The 16,446-nt window shown below is 48.1% G+C and overlaps 1 long non-coding RNA gene across 1 annotated transcript in view; it reads left to right on the top strand.

Annotated features, from left to right (window-relative positions):
• Positions 1–15,183, top strand: part of LOC141167103 (uncharacterized) — a 62,758-nt gene extending 47,575 nt beyond the window's left edge. The window contains exon 3 of the long non-coding RNA XR_012251390.1: positions 13,912–15,183. This is a non-coding gene — a long non-coding RNA (uncharacterized lncRNA). The remainder of the gene's footprint in view (positions 1–13,911) is intronic.
• Positions 15,184–16,446: the final 1,263 nt, after the last annotated feature.

Here is a 16,446-nt window from a genome sequence, read left to right on the forward strand (position 1 = left end):
CCTACGGAAGAAGAGCATCGCAAGGTAGGCCACGGTCCACTAGGGGGGAGGAGGATGTCGGATACCGAGGGGAGCTCCACCGCCAGCGCAACCGCTGCAGCGGTCATGCCATTCACCATGCCCTATATCCCGGGGGCAACCTGGCTACCCCAGTACTCAGGGGAGTCACATACTTTAAGTGACTTTAGGGAAAGACTGGATAGCCTCTTCCAGGTATACCCCCTCAAAGAAGAGCAAAAAGTGAGGATCCTGGTGGCCCAGTTCATCGGGGCAGCCCAAAGGGAGGTAAAGTCCTGGTCACCTGGGAAGAAGAGGACTGTCAGAGAAATACTAGCCCGGCTGAAAGACACGTTTGATACCCGAACCTCAGCCGAGATAAAACTCAGATTTTACGAGTGCAAACAGCGGGCACACGAAAGTATAAGAGACTATGCTTTAAACCTACAAGAGGCCCTGAGAGCCATTAAGCAGGCAGACCCTGACAGCATGGGGAATGAAGACAAGCTGTTGACCGAACAATTTATTGAGGGTCTACTGTGCAATGCCCACCGAACCGAGTTGCGGGCAATGGCCTTACAGGACCCTAACCTGGACTTTGCACAGTTCAAGGACAGAGCCATCCGGGTGCTCCGAGAACCGGCACCAGGTGGCGCTGTGACCCAGAGGCGCCCTGCTATCACTTATCACCAGGATGCGGCGCCCTTGTCTGCAGGGCCTGTGGGAGCTGATGCGCAGGCTTTGAACAATAACCCGGCTACAGACCTGCACCATCAGGTCCAAGAGCTGACTAAGAGCACTGCCGCGCTAACCAGAACTGTGCAGTCTTTACAGGTCTCTTCTCCAGGAAAGATCCAGCTGGCATCCGGACCGGAGGACGTCCCGTGGCGCCGACTGAGGAGGACCCCACCGGCCAGAGGAAGACCCAGCGACAGATACAACGAGGACGGACGACCCATCTGCAGCCGCTGCAATCAACCCGGACATATGGCAAGGTACTGTCATTTAAACGGGCACAACCTGGGGTAGAGGGCCAACCCCCAGGCGTAAGATCATCAGGCCCATCGAACTGGCGTGATAAATACGTAGGGGGACGTCCGGTCTTGCCTGTGGTACTGGACGGTATTCCTATGAGTGCCCTACTGGACACTGGGTCACAGGTCACCACCATCCCGTACGTGCTCTTCAAGCGGTACTGGAATGACTCGGACATAACCCGCTACCCAGACGACGACCTGAGCATTATCGCCAGCAATGGTCAGCCCGTGCCACAGATAGGATTTAAGGAGGTGACCATCAAGGTCGGTAAAGTTGAACTGCCAGCACAAGGACTGATCATTGTGGACATTGACCGTCGCGAGAGTCACCCAAAAATCACCCTAGGTACTAACGTAATCGAAAACTATCTTGCAGAGGTGATTCTTATTTTGCAACAGGTTGCCAAGAACGCCAGTTCCAGCCAGCAGCGTGTCCTCCAAAAAGAGATCCGGGCACTGATGAAGCGGCAACAAGTGGAGCTATCTGGTGGTGAGATAGGTAGCGTGAGAATGTGTGACCCGTTCCCTATTGCCATGCCCCCAAAAAGTGAGATGATGATTTGGTGCCGGGCAGCTATTGGTCTAAGAGGTAGAGACTACCAAGCAATGGTAGAACCCGTCTACTCAGACAGTAGGCCCACCATTTTGACAGCACAGGGGGTGGTCGATGTACGCCATGGGAGGGTGCCCGTCCGCATCATCAATATCGGGGAGAGAGAAGTACACCTGCCCCGGTATGCCACGCTAGCCAAATTGTTCACCATCAGCCAGAACTCTGTACAGGCCGTGGAACCCTTGCCTCCATCTCAACCAGAGGAAGGTAACGGCTCTAAGAAACCAATGGAGGACTGGTGTCAGCAACTGCATTTGGGTACTGACTCCACTCCCTCACACCAAAAACAGGGAGTCTATCGGGTGGTTCAAGAGTATGAGAGAGTGTTTAGTAAACACCCGCTGGACTTTGGGCGAGTAAAGGGGGTAGAACATCACATCCCCACAGGAGACCATCCTTCCATAAAGGAGAGATACCGACCCGTACCCCCTGCACACTATCAACACGCCAAGGGGATGCTAAAAGACATGAAGGAGGCTGGGGTAATTAGGGACAGCTGTAGCCCCTGGGCAGCTCCACTAGTCTTAGTGAAAAAGAAAGACAACACCATGAGAATGTGTGTAGACTACAGGAAGGTCAACCGTATCACACACAAAGATGCGTACCCGTTACCAAGGATAGAAGAGTCCTTAGCTGCATTAAAATCTGCTAACTTCTTCTCTACTTTGGATCTCACTAGCGGGTACTGGCAGGTTCCTGTAGCAGAGGCGGACCGGGAGAATACCGCATTCACCACCCCGATGGGACTCAGCGAATTTAACTGTATGCCGTTCGGGCTCTGCAACGCACCAGGAACCTTCCAGCGGTTGATGGAATGCTGTCTGGGACACCGGAACTTCGAGACGGTCCTATTATACCTGGACGATGTCATCGTCTATTCCAAGACCTATGAGGACCATCTGGAATATCTGGCAGAAGTGTTTGAAGCCCTGGAAAACTATGGCCTAAAAGGTAAAACCCTCAAAGTGTCATCTACTGAAGCCAAAGGTACAGTACCTGGGACACGTGGTGAGTGCTGACGGAGTGGCTCCCGACCCTGACAAGATCACCGTGATTAAGGACTGGCCAAGCCCATCCAGCATAAAGGAAGTGCAGCAGTTCCTCGGGTTGGTAGGCTACTACCGAAGATTCATTCCCGGTTTTACCAAGAAGGCAGCTCCTATGCAGGACCTCCTGATAGGCCAGTCCAGGATGGCCAAAAACCAGAAGCCACCCTTCAAATGGGAAAAGCTGGAAGAGGAGTCCTTCCGCCAGCTGAAGATGGCCCTCACGGGGGATGAAATCCTGGCGTACCCTGATTACAGCCAGCCCTTTATCCTCCACACGGACGCAAGCAACATCGGGCTAGGAGCCGTACTGTCTCAGATCCAGCAGGGGAGAGAACGGGTAATTGCTTACGTCAGCCGAAAACTGCGACCCACGGAAAGAAACCCTGAGAATTACAGCTCGTTCAAGCTAGAGTTCCTGGCAGTGGTGTGGGCAGTAACCGAACGTTTTAAGCATTACCTTGCCTCTTCCAGGTTCACCGTGTACACGGACAACAACCAGTTGACACACCTGGACACTGCAAGACTGGGTGCCCTGGAGCAGAGATGGATGGCCCGCCTGTCCAATTTTGAGTTCACGATCAAATACCGGGCAGGACGCTCCAATACCAACGCGGACGCCCTGTCCAGGATGCCAAACCTACCGGACGGAGGGGAAGATCCAGAAGAACTGGAAGAGGTCGAACTCCCTGCGTTCTACCATCATGAGATTACCCAGTATTCCCACCGTGTGAGGGGCCAGCAAACCGCTACGTTCAACCCCTTACCCCACTACAACTGGGCGGAGACGCAAGACGGTGACCCCGCAGTCCGTCTGGTGAAGGAGATGCTGACCCAGGCTGACGCCCGCCTGGACCCAGACGCTCCGGAAGAGACCAAGCAACTGTGGATGGAAAAGAGCAGACTGTTTCTTTACAAGGAGAAGTTGTGCCGCAGAATGGTCAATTCCCGGACACACGAACTTATCTGGCAGGTGGTGGTACCGAGACGGGACGCAGCTATGGTGCTGGAGGCCTACCACAACGGGGCAGGATACTTCGGATTGAAAAAGCTGGAGTTCCTGCTGCGTGAACTGTTCTACTGGATAGGCATGAGAGGAGCCATTGAGAGGTGGTGTAGAGACTGTGGCCCGTGCAATCTAAGAAGAAGGGACTGTGCCAGCCAGAGGACTCCCCTGCAGCCCTTCATCACCAGGCAGCCGCTGGAACTGGTCGCTCTGGACCATGTTAAACTGGCTCCAAGCAGAAGCGGGTATGTCTACGCCCTAACCATCGTGGATCACTACTCCCGGTTCCTGGTGGTGGTCCCTGTCAAAGACTTGACGGCTCAGACAGCAGCCAGAGCCTTCCAGCTGCACTTCTGCCGCCCACACGGGTACCCGGACCAAGTGCTGACGGACCAAGGACCAGCCTTCGAAGCGGAGGTCTTCCAGGAGTTCTGCAACCTGTATGGCTGCAAGAAGATAAGAACAACGCCCTATCACCCCCAAACCAATGGACTCTGCGAGAAGATGAACCAGGTGGTGATAGATCTGCTTAAAACATTGCCCCTGGAGGAACGTAGTCAGTGGCCTGAGAAACTGCCCGATCTGGTGGACCTGTATAACCACATCCCGGTAGGTTCCACCAACTGTACCCCGGCTTACCTAATGCGAGCAAGACCTGGTAAGCTGCCTGTCGACCTGGATATGGGAGTCCAGACACCCGAGGACACCTCGCCAGAAGCGGACTGGGATACAGAAGGGCAGCAACAGTACCGGAAAGTACAGGAGAGCGTTGAGCGAAGTCTCTGTCAATCAAGAGAAAGGCAGGAGAGGACTTATAACCAACATGCTCCCGCTGTTCCCCTGGTACCTGGAGAGCAGGTCTTGAAAAGTGTTATGATCTGCTACAGAGACTAAGGAAAGGTAGGAGATCTGTCCCTACAATAGAACTAAACTTGATCCCTACGAAGTAACGGGGAACCTGATCCTGCGATCAGACCCGCTAAAGTCCTCGGCTAGTCTGAACGCAGACCTATAGATGTGGGGGAGGGATCCCTACAAGATCTAAGGACTGGGATTTAGTTGGACACTTCCTAGCAGAAATAGTAGCAGTCAAAGACAAACACACAACAAAAAGCAAAGAGGTCATAAGACCTAGCAAAACTAACAGAGTACGGCAATAGAGCAACAAGCTAGCTCAACAGTAGTAAATACAAATGAAGTCCAGCAAAGCCAGGAGGGCGGAGCCGGATTAAATAGGCAAAATGGTCATGTGACCAGCAAACTAAAAAAAACCTAACAGAAGAGTTGTAACAGTACCCCCTCTTCTAAGAGGATCCTCCGGATCCCCTAGGCCCAGGCTTACCAGGAAACCTCCTGTGAAACGCTCGGACAAGTCTGGGGGCAGAAACATCATCCGCCCTCACCCATGAGTTATCCTCAGGTCCGAAACCCTTCCAAGCGACGAGATACTGCAAACTCCCTCTATACCGTCTAGAATTTAGGATGCGGGAAATTTCATATTCCCCGTCCTCCACCACCGGAGGAACAGTGGCAGAGGCGTCACCATCCGACACATCAGCTTTTTTCAACAGAGAAACATGAAACACCGGATTAATCCTCCAGGACGTAGGAACCTCCAGCCTAACAGCAGATTGGTTAACTATCTGAAGTACCTTAAAAGGCCCTACTAACTTGGGACCCAATTTTTTAGAAGGAATCCTCAATCGCAGATTCTTAGAGGACAACCAAACCATGTCACCAACAGCAAACAAAACCTCTTGCCGTTTCCTATCAAAGTACCTCTTAGATTTTTTGTTAGCCTCCTGAAGATTACCACGCACATCCGTCCAAACTCTCTCCAAATCACCGGAAAAACTCTCCTCCTCCGGGGGAGTGTATGCTCCAGTAATGAGGGGGAGGGGGAAGTGTAGGGCAGGCTAGACAGGTCCTGGTAGTGGGTGACTCTATTATTAGGGGGACAGACAGGGCAATCTGTCACAAAGACCGGGATCGCCGAACGGTGTGCTGCCTCCCTGGCGCTCGAGTCCGGCACATCGCGGATTGGGTTGACAGGTTACTGGGTGGGGCTGGCGAAGACCCAGCGGTCATGGTCCACATTGGCACCAATGACAAAGTGAGTGGTAGATGGAGGGTCCTTAAAAATGATTTCAGGGATCTAGGTAGGAAGCTTAGGGCAAGGACCTCCAAGGTAGTTTTCTCAGAAATACTACCAATCCCGCGAGCCACACAGGAGCGCCAACGGGAGGTTAGGGAGGTGAATAAGTGGCTAAAGAGTTGGTGCAAGGCAGAAGGGTTTGGGTTCATGGAGAACTGGGCCGACTTCGCTGTCGGCTACAGGCTCTACCGTAGGGACGGGCTGCACCTCAATGGGGAGGGTGCAGCGGTGCTGGGGAAGAAGATGGCTAATAGGTTGCAGGAGTTTTTAAACTAGAGACGGGGGGGGGAAACCAAGGAAATAGGTGGGATGTGAGGCAAGCAAGGGGGAAGGGGAGAAGTGAATATAATGAGGGTGGAGAGGGGGGTGGGGATAGTACAGTTAGATCGTTAGAGAAGAATAGGATGCTAAATAACCCCAAAGTTTTATCTTGCATGCTGACCAACGCAAGAAGCCTGACCAATAAGGCGGATGAGCTGCGGGCGCTTATATCGGAGGAGAGGTATGACATCGTAGGTATAACAGAGACTTGGCTAGACGATAGCTACGACTGGGCGGTAAATTTAACAGATTATAGTTTATTTAGAAGGGACCGGAAACAGGGGAAGGACGGAGGAGTCTGCTTATATGTAAAGTCACGTCTAAAGCCCAGACTAAGGGAAGATATAGGAGAGGGAGAAGAGGGGGTCGAGTCCATGTGGGTAGAGATAGAGGGGGCAAAAAATAATAATAAAATACAGAGGAGAATGAGAAACTGCTATTAGGACAAATAGACAAAGTAGCAAAACATAATGAGGTGATTGTAATGGGGGACTTCAACTACCCGGATATTGACTGGGAAACAGAAACCTGTAGATCGCAGAAAGGAAAAAGGTTCTTGACAAATATCAAGGATAATTATCTCTCCCAACTAGTGCAGGAACCAACGAGAGGGAAGGCCGTGTTGGACTTAATATTGACTAATAGGCCTGATAGAATAACTGAGGTACAGATAGGGGGGCACCTAGGTAATAGCGATCATAATATTATCAATTTCAAAATGCCCTTCAGTAGGGTTATCAATAAGGGAACAACTAAAACATTAAACTTTAGGAGGGCGAAGTTTGATCAGCTGAAAGAAAACCTTCAACTTATTGACTGGGACAAAGTTCTTAATCAAAGGAAATACGAATAGTAAATGGGAAACCTTCAAAAGAATTCTGAATACTCAGTGCGAGAGGTATATACCGTATGGGAATAAAAGGGCCAGAAATAAGAGGAAACCAATATGGTTGAATAAGAACGTAAAAGGGGCGTTAAATAGCAAAAAAGAGGCATTCAAGAGATTAAAACAGGAAAACAGTAAGGAGGCACTAATATGTTACAAGGAAAAAACGAGAACCTGCAAAAAACAAATAAAAATAGCAAAGGAGGAAACAGAGAGACGTATTGCTAGGGAAAGTAGATCAAATCCCAAACTGTTCTTTACGTATATAAATAGTAAAAGGATTAAATCGAATAATATTGGACCGATAAAAAGTGATGAAGGCAAAATCATAGAGAAAGATGAGGATAAAGCTAATCTATTAAATACATTTTTTTCGTCAACTTTCACAAAGGAAAAAGAACTAACAGGAGAAATGAGAAGTGACAAGCTTAATCCTCCACTAAGTATGACAAATCTAACCCAAGCTGGGGTACAGAAACGCCTCAGTAACATTAACATAAACAAATCACCAGGACCTGATGGCATACACCCACGGGTACTAAGGGAACTAAGTAATGTGATAGACAGACCGTTATATCTTATATTTAAGGACTCTGTTGAGACTGGGTCTGTACCACTTGATTGGCGACAGGCGAATGTAGTGCCAATATTCAAAAAGGGAGCAAAAAGTAACACCGGAAACTATCGGCCGGTGAGTCTGACGTCCGTTGTGGGCAAAATTTTTGAAGGCTTTATTAATGAGGCAATCATGGAGCATCTTGATGCTAATAATCTATTAACCCCGAACCAACATGGATTCATGAGGAATCGCTCCTGCCAAACAAACCTGATTGACTTCTACGAGGAGGTTAGCTCTCGAGTAGATCACGGGGAACCAGTGGATGTCGTGTATCTCGACTTCTCAAAAGCGTTCGATAGCGTGCCACATAATAGGTTGGTATACAAAATGAGAATGATGGGGCTGGGGGAAAATGTCTGCAAGTGGGTAGCTAACTGGCTAAAGGATAGAAGGCAGAGGGTGGTTATAAATGGAATATACTCAGATTGGGTAAGCGTCACTAGTGGGGTACCACAGGGGTCTGTACTAGGCCCAATGTTATTTAATATCTTTATTAACGACATAGTCAACGGGATAAATAGTAAAATATCAATATTTGCAGATGACACAAAGTTATGTAAAACAATTAATACAAAAGAGGATAGTGAAGACCTACAGAGGGATTTGGATAAGCTGGGTAGGTGGAGCATTAAATGGCAAATGAGGTTTAACGAGGAGAAATGTAAGGTCATACATATGGGAAGGAAAAATGGAAGTCACCAGTACTCACTGAATGGGAAATCATTGGGGAATTCATAGATGGAGAAGGACTTGGGCATCTTGATTGATAGCAAACTAAATTGGAGTGCCCAAAGTCAGACGGCTGCTGTAAGGGCAAACAGGGTAATGGGATGTATCAGAAGAGGTATAGCTGCAAAGGATGAGAACATTGTTCTTCCACTGTACAAAGCACTGGTCAGACCACACTTGGAATACTGTGCTCAGTTATGGGCCCCAATATATAGAAAGGATATAAATGAGCTTGAAAAGGTACAAAGGAGGGCAACAAAATTAATAAGGGGAATGGAGGGACTGCAATACCCAGAGAGGTTGGCAAAACTAGGACTATTCAGCCTGGAAAAGAGAAGGTTGAGGGGGGACATAATAAATGTGTACAAATATGTTAGGGGACAGTATAGAGACCTTGCCCGGGATTTGTTCAAAAGGAGGGATATTACGGTAACAAGAGGGCATTCACTAAGACTGGAAGAGAAAAGGTTTCAGCACCAGCATAGGAAGGGGTTCTTTACGGTAAGAGCAGTGAGAATATGGAATTCACTGAGTGAGGAGACGGTAATGTCGGATTCACTAAACCAGTTCAAGCGGGGACTGGATGCTTTTCTAGATACCAGGCAGATTTCTGCATATACTTAAAAATAGAATAAAATAGTAGGTTGATACAGGGATTTATTCTGACTGCTGGTTTCAGAGTCGGGAGGGAATTTTTCCTCAGGTGAAGATTGGCTAAATCATTTGGGGTTTTTGCCCTCCTCTGGATCAACTTTAGCAATTACAGAACTAACAGGTCGAACTTGATGGACGCAAGTCTTTATTCGGCTTTACTAACTATGTAACTATGTCCTCAGGCACAGCCGAAACCAATTTGGAAAATGACCCAAAAGACGGATGTCTCCCAGAACAACAAAAAAAAGGCGAACACCCAGCAGAAGAGGATGTATGGTTGTTAAGAGCAAATTCAGCAAGTGGCAGAACTCAGACCACCCCTCTTGATTGTCTGCCACAAAACAACGCAAGAACTGCTCAACATCCTGGTTCTTCCTTTCTGTCTGGCCATTAGACTCAGGATGGTATCCGGATGAAAACGACAAATGAACTCCCAACCTGTCACAAAAGGCACGCCAAAAACGAGCCACGAACTGAGGTCCCCTATCAGAAACAATGTCAGTAGGAACACCATGTAGTCTGACAATCTACTTGACAAAGGCCTTAGCGAGTGTCTTAGCGCAAGGCAGTTTGATGAAGGGAACCAAGTGACACATCTTGCTAAAACGGTCCACGACCACCCAGATGACCGTGAAACCTTCAGAGGGAGGAAGGTCAGTAATAAAGTCCATAGCCAGATGTGTCCAAGGTGCACTAGGAACCTCCAGAGGGCAAAGCAACCCCGCAGCAGGAGCATGTGAAGACTTGGATCTTGCACACACAGTACATTGGCGCACCCACTTAATGACATACTTCTGCCATCCAGGCCACCAAAAACTGCGACCCACAAGTCTCTTGGTCTCAGAAATTCCTGGATGACCTGCCAACCGAGACTCATGACACTCAACAAACAAATCTCTCCTAAAAGTCTTAGGCACAAACAACCTCCCATGGGGAGTGTTAGATGGGGCATTCTCCTGTGCTTTAAGAATCTCATCCTCCAAAACGGAGTCCAAAGCAGCAATCACCACACCTTCTTGTAAAATGGTCTCCTCCTCCTCCTCAACACCGACCATGGGAGAAAAGCTGCGAGACAAAGCATCCGCTTTAACATTCTTGGTACACGGGATGTAAGTAATGGAAAAATTAAACCGCGAGAAAAAAAGTGCCCACCTAGCCTGACGGGCATTCAAGCGCTTGGCAGCATCAAGATAGATCAGATTTTTATGATCAGTGAAAACCTGAACGGGAAATTCAGCACCTTCCAAGAGGTGACGCCAGTGTTCAAATGCGAGTTTAATCGCCAGCAATTCCCGATTACCAATATCGTAATTAAGTTCAGTCTCGGAAAAATTTTTTGAAAAAAAGGCACAGGGATGTACTCCATCCTTGTTTTCCTGAGACAACACCGCACCAACCCCCACCGAAGAAGCATCAACCTCAACCAAAAACGGCTTAGTCACATCAGGCTGCATAAGGATGGGAGCAGAGGTGAACCTCTCCTTTAAAAACACAAAAGCTTCAATGGCCTCAGAAGTCCACTGAACTGCATTAGCGCCTTTCCTGGTGAGATCAGTCAGCGGTTTGACAATAATAGAAATTTTTTTTATGAATTTTCTGTAATAATTGGCGAAACCCAAAAACCTCTGTATCGATTTCAAACCAATAGGCCTAGGCCATTCCTGAACCACCTGAACCTTCACAGGGTCCATCTCAAAACCTTCACTGGAGATAATGTAGCCCAAAAAACTAATTCTCTGTACAGCGAACTCACATTTCTCCAGCTTAGCAAAAAGTGAATTGTCCATTAATAACTGTAATACCTCACGTACGCTCCGCTAATGAGACTCCAGATCCGGCGAATAAATCAAAATGTCATCCAAATACACAACCACATTTTTGCAGATTAAAGGTCTAAGGATGTCATTAATAAGATTCTGAAAAAATGCTGGAGCATTAGTAAGACCAAAAGGCATAACCAGATTCTCAAAATGACCCACAGGAGTGTTAAAAGCAGTCTTCCATTCGTCACCCTCCTTCATGCGCAACAAATTGTATGCCCCCCGGAGATCAATTTTAGAGAACCACTTGGCCCCCATTAACTGGTTAAATAAATCGGGAATCAATGGCAGTGGGTAAGGATTGCGTACAGTAATTTTATTAATCTCACGAAAGTCCAGACAAGGACGTAAACCGCCATCTTTTTTTTTTACAAAAAAAAAACCAACAGCCACAGGAGACTTGGAAGGCCTAATGTGACCAGCGGCCAAGCTTGTCTGTATGTATTCCTCCAAAGCCTTTCTCTCAGGAATAGTAAGATTAAATAAACGACTTTTAGGAAGAGTCGCTCCAGGGACAAATTCAATGGTACAATCATAGTCTCTATGGGGAGGCAAAACCTGCGATTCCTCCTCAGAAAAGACTCTCCAAAAATCCTGAATAGGTACAGGCAATTCCCCTCTATCCACAGCAGCAATGCGCCCGTTACAACACTTGTCATAACACTTAGGGCTCCAGGACTTAATTTCATTGGTAGACCAATCCAGCACAGGATTGTGCAATTTCAACCAGGGTAACCCCAATATTACTGGAGAAGGCAAATTATCCAATACCACCAAATCCAAATTCTCTTGATGAACACCATTAATAGTGAGGGGAAATTCACAGACCTTGTGAGTAACACTCTTCAAGGGAGAGCCATCGACAGAAACCACAGCAATAGGGGATGACAAAGTTTTAGGTTCTAATTTAAGTTTTTCCAAGAATCCCCCATCAATCACATTCAGAGTAGATCCACAATCCACAAATACCCGAAATTCAATTAATTCATCCTGAGCAGCAGTAGTAGCAGATAGGAATACTCCCTTAGAATTTAAACAGGCAATACGGGCATGACTGACCATTTTTTTTCTTTCTTCATACAAAGCACACAGTTCTTAATAAAATGACCAGAATTTCCGCAATAGAAACACAAGCCTTCAGAAAGTCGGCGGTCTTTTTCCTGAGAGCGGGGTGCCACAGCCCCAATTTCCATCGGCTCTCCATTGTCAGCACAGACCCTCTCAGGACTCGGAGCTGACATAGCAGAGGATTTGCTCACATTAACCCTTTCACGCAGTCTCCTGTCCACCCGTATAGCTAATTGCATTGCCTCCTGCAAGTTTCCAGGTGTGGGATAAGCAATCAGTAAATCCTTTACCCTTTCACATAGCCCTGCAAGAAACAAGCTTTTCAAAGCAGAATCGTTCCACCCCACCTGGGCAGACCACCGACGGAAGTGAGAACAATATTTTTCCACATTACCTGATCCCTGCCTCAAACGTCTTAATTCAGACTCAGCAGATGAGACACGATCAGGATCATCGTACAACAAACCCAAAGCAGAAAAAAAACTATCCACTGATCTAAAGCACGGATCACTAGGTTGGAGAGAGAAGGCCCATCCCTGAGGATCTTTGCGCAAAAGTGACATTATGAACCCTATACGCTGTGATTCATCACCAGAGGATCCGGGTCTCAAACGAAAATGTAATAGACAAGCATTTTTAAAAGAAAAAAAATCTTGTTGTTCGCCAAAAAATAGATCAGGAAGACGTACCTTAGGTTCAACAAAATGCGCTCCAGAACAGCTACTCACGTGTTGTTGGAGCTTGGTCACCTCCAGAGAGAGTCCCTGCAAGCGTTGAGCTAAATCTTGCACCGAGACCATGATGGAAAACTGGAGGTCTTTCCTTAGAGAAATTTTTTTTTTTTTTTTTTTTTTTTACTGGCTGGACTTACTGTTATGATCTGCTACAGAGACTAAGGAAAGGTAGGAGATCTGTCCCTACAATAGAACTAAACTTGATCCCTACGAAGTAACGGGGAACCTGATCCTGCGATCAGACCCGCTAAAGTCCTCGGCTAGTCTGAACGCAGACCTATAGATGTGGGGGAGGGATCCCTACAAGATCTAGGGACTGGGATTAGTTGGACACCTCCTAGCAGAAATAGTAGCAGTCAAAGACAAACATACAACAAAAAGCGTAGAGGTCCGAAGACCTAGCAAAACTAACAGAGAACGGCAATAGAGCAACAAGCTAGCTCAACAGTAGTAAATACAAATGAAGTCCAGCAAAGCCAGGAGGGCGGAGCCGGATTAAATAGGCAAAATGGTCATGTGACCAGCAAACTAAAAAAAAACTAACAGAAGAGTTGTAACAAAAAGGAAAAGGCGGCTCCATAAGTTGGACGACCAGTGGGAAAAGGACCCGTACACCGTACTGCCCTCAAGCCACAATAATCCAAAGGTGTACGTCATCAGCAAGGATGGAGGAAAGACCACAGCCACTGTCTCCAGAGACCACCTGAAAAAGTGCCCCGAGAAGTTGCAAACCACGGATGAAGATCAGGTAGACCCTCAACCCGTAGAGGAAAAGGAGGAAATGATCAGCACCGTACTCGGAGACTTTCCCCGGTCCTGGACACAAGTAAACAACGCTATCGTGGTGCCCGTCCTCACCTTTCTCCAGCCAGCCCCTCAAGTGCCTACAGAAGACAAGGTAGAGCTGGAAGAGCAGCCGGCCCAGGAGGCAGAAGAGTCCACACCAGCAGCGCAGGAGGATCAACCCTCTGCTAGTAGTGAGCCTGCCATGCCCCTAGTGAGCCAAAGAGTACGCAGACAGCTGCCCAGCTTACCCATAACACCTCCTACACCCTTTAGTGCAGGACCAGTTAGTAAGCTCCGTAGGTCCACTAGAGTCACTAGAGGTCAGATGCCCGCTCGCTGGAAAATATAAAGTGAGGCACTGTAAATTTACCTGTTTCTTGAAAATGTTTATGGTTTTTGTTGTTGACTGTTATTAATTATGTTTCTCGGTTACCCTGCAGATTTATTTGGACTAACAGGTTATGGACGCTGGATAACCGGAACAGTTTTGTAGATAGTTGCACCTTGGTGCCTCTTGCGAAGATGGCCGCGGAAGAGAAGACCTGTCTGGCGTGGCCTCCTTGCGGCCCAAAGTAGATAGCTTCAGCCTTGCAGTCACGCCCAAGGCCAACGCAAGGGGTTTGCTTTGGACAGGTCCCCTACTTCGCTTAAAGCTTCACCTTGGGTGACATGGACACCCTCTTGTTTCAAAAACTTCACCTTGGGTGATATGGACACCCGGTTACGGACACGCCGTGACCTTTAAAGAACTAAAGCTTCTTGTAAATATGTTATTGTATTATTGTTTACACCCTGTATTTGTGTTTTCTTAAAAAAAAAAAAAAAATGTGTTTAGTCCCGGAGTACTAAAATTTACTAGGGGGAATGTGGCACCCCAGGGGTCTGGTTGCCACAGTAATAGAAATATTATGTCTGAGAGCAAGTGGGAGGTTTCTCTGGTCAGGAGCCCTAAGCATGCAACACCGCCCGCCCAGACCTGGGAGGGGAGGAATCTGCCCTTATAAACTGGGTCTGGGGCGGGATTAGGTAGTGAAGTCCCAGACAGAGTCAGAGTCTGGGAGTCAGAGCCTGGAGAGGGAAAGTAAGAACCAGGAGCTCTGTAGGAACAGTAGCTGAATACCAGGGGCTGGAGCTGAGCAGAGTTCGTCCTGGTTGAAGACACTAATACCGGACACGGAGACCGAGGCTGTGGGGACATCCAGGTCCAGCAGCAGAATCGAACCGGCAGGGGATTCCATGTCCTCTGGCCTTAGAAGCCCCGAGGCACGGTCACAAGCAAGGGACCAGCAACGCCATTGTGAAGCGGAGGCTAACAGAAGGTCCCAAGTCACCGGCCATACGGGTGAGCACCACACGGTATACTCAGGGACGTGGGCTAGTTCTACCCGCATAGAGCAAGGTAGCCAGGAAAGAGTGCAGATAGACGGGGAGGCCTACAACTCCACCTGGCCAGGGGGAGATCCTGTTTGCTCACAGACTGACCAGGCTTCTACTGCTAACCAGTACTCCCGGGAGGGTCTGCTTTATACCATCAGTAAAGACCCTGAACTGCACCACACGTCTCTGTGTTTCATCGCCGCACCAGCACCATTAGTACTGGGACATAGTTACATAGTTACATAGTTACATAGTTTATAAGGCCGAAAAAAGACAAGCGTCCATCCAGTTCAGCCTATTTCTTGTGCACTGCAGCTATTCCGCAGCGTTGATCCAGGGGAAGGCAACAAAAAACCATGCGGTATAGGCCAATTTACATCATTGAGGAAAAATTCACTTCCCGACACCAATCTGGCAGTCAGATTAAATCCCTGGATTAATTAACTAAGCATAAAATGTAATTTTATTGTTCTCAAGAAAGGCGTCCAGGCCTCTCTTGAACTCATTAAGTGAGTTGGACATCACCACTTCCTCTCCCAGAGAGTTCCAGAGTCTCATGGCTCTGACCATAAAGAATCCCCTTCTATGCTGGTGCAGGAACCTCCTTTCCTCCAGACGCATAGTGTGCCCCCTCGTCTTTGTCACCATCCTTGGTATAAACAGGTCATGGGAGAGATCTCTGTACTGCCTCCTGATGTATTTATACATGTTTATGAGGTCTCCTCTAAGTCTTCTCTTTTCCAACATAAATAGGCCTAATTTTGACAACCTCTCTGGGTATTCTAGTCCCTCCATTCCCTTTATTACCTTAGTCGCCCTCCTTTGTACCCTCTCTAGCTCCAATATGTCTTTCCTGAGCTCCGGATCCCAGAACTGTGCACAATATTCTAAGTGCGGCCTTACCAGCGCTTTATACAGAGGAAGAACAATGTTCTCATCACATGCTCCTATTCCTCTTCTGATGCATGCCATGACTCTATTTGCCTTCGCAGCTGCTGCCTGACACTGGGCACTCCAATTTAATTTGCTATTAACCAAGACGCCCAGGTCCTTCTCCATGTCAGATTTCCCCAACGGTTTCCCATTTAATATGTATGGGTGACTGCTGTTTTTCTTTCCCATGTGCATGACCTTACATTTATCGGCATTGAACCCCATTTGCCATTTTTTGGCCCAACTCCCCAATTTATCTAAATCCTCCTGTAGCTGTGCCCTATCCTCATCTGTATTAACTACTTTACAAAGTTTAGTATCATCTGCAAATATTGCTATTTTACTATGCAACTGACGCGCCCCTGGGCCTGTGTCGCGCTGCGTTGCGCACGCGGGAGCTTACCCGGAGCCGGATCTCTTGAGGGTTGTAGTCTCGTGGCGGTGACCCGGTCCGTGCCCAGGGAGTCAAACTGAGCGGCGATGTAACAGCGGTAGATGCAGGACGACTACGCCACCCGTTGAATGCAGCTATGGAGCTGCCGCTGCAGGACAGTCCGCTGAGGCCGGTGGATGGATGGTGCAGCGTAGATGGTATAACCCCCAACGGGAGGGGTATGGCCTCAGGGCAGCAGATGTGGATGATGGGGGTAGCAGGAACCACTCAG

Source organism: Phyllobates terribilis, unplaced genomic scaffold (genome assembly GCF_046119375.1).
Source record: "Phyllobates terribilis strain yellow unplaced genomic scaffold, ASM4611937v1 Scaffold_11__3_contigs__length_659146591, whole genome shotgun sequence".
In the NCBI taxonomy this organism is placed as follows: domain Eukaryota; kingdom Metazoa; phylum Chordata; class Amphibia; order Anura; family Dendrobatidae; genus Phyllobates; species Phyllobates terribilis.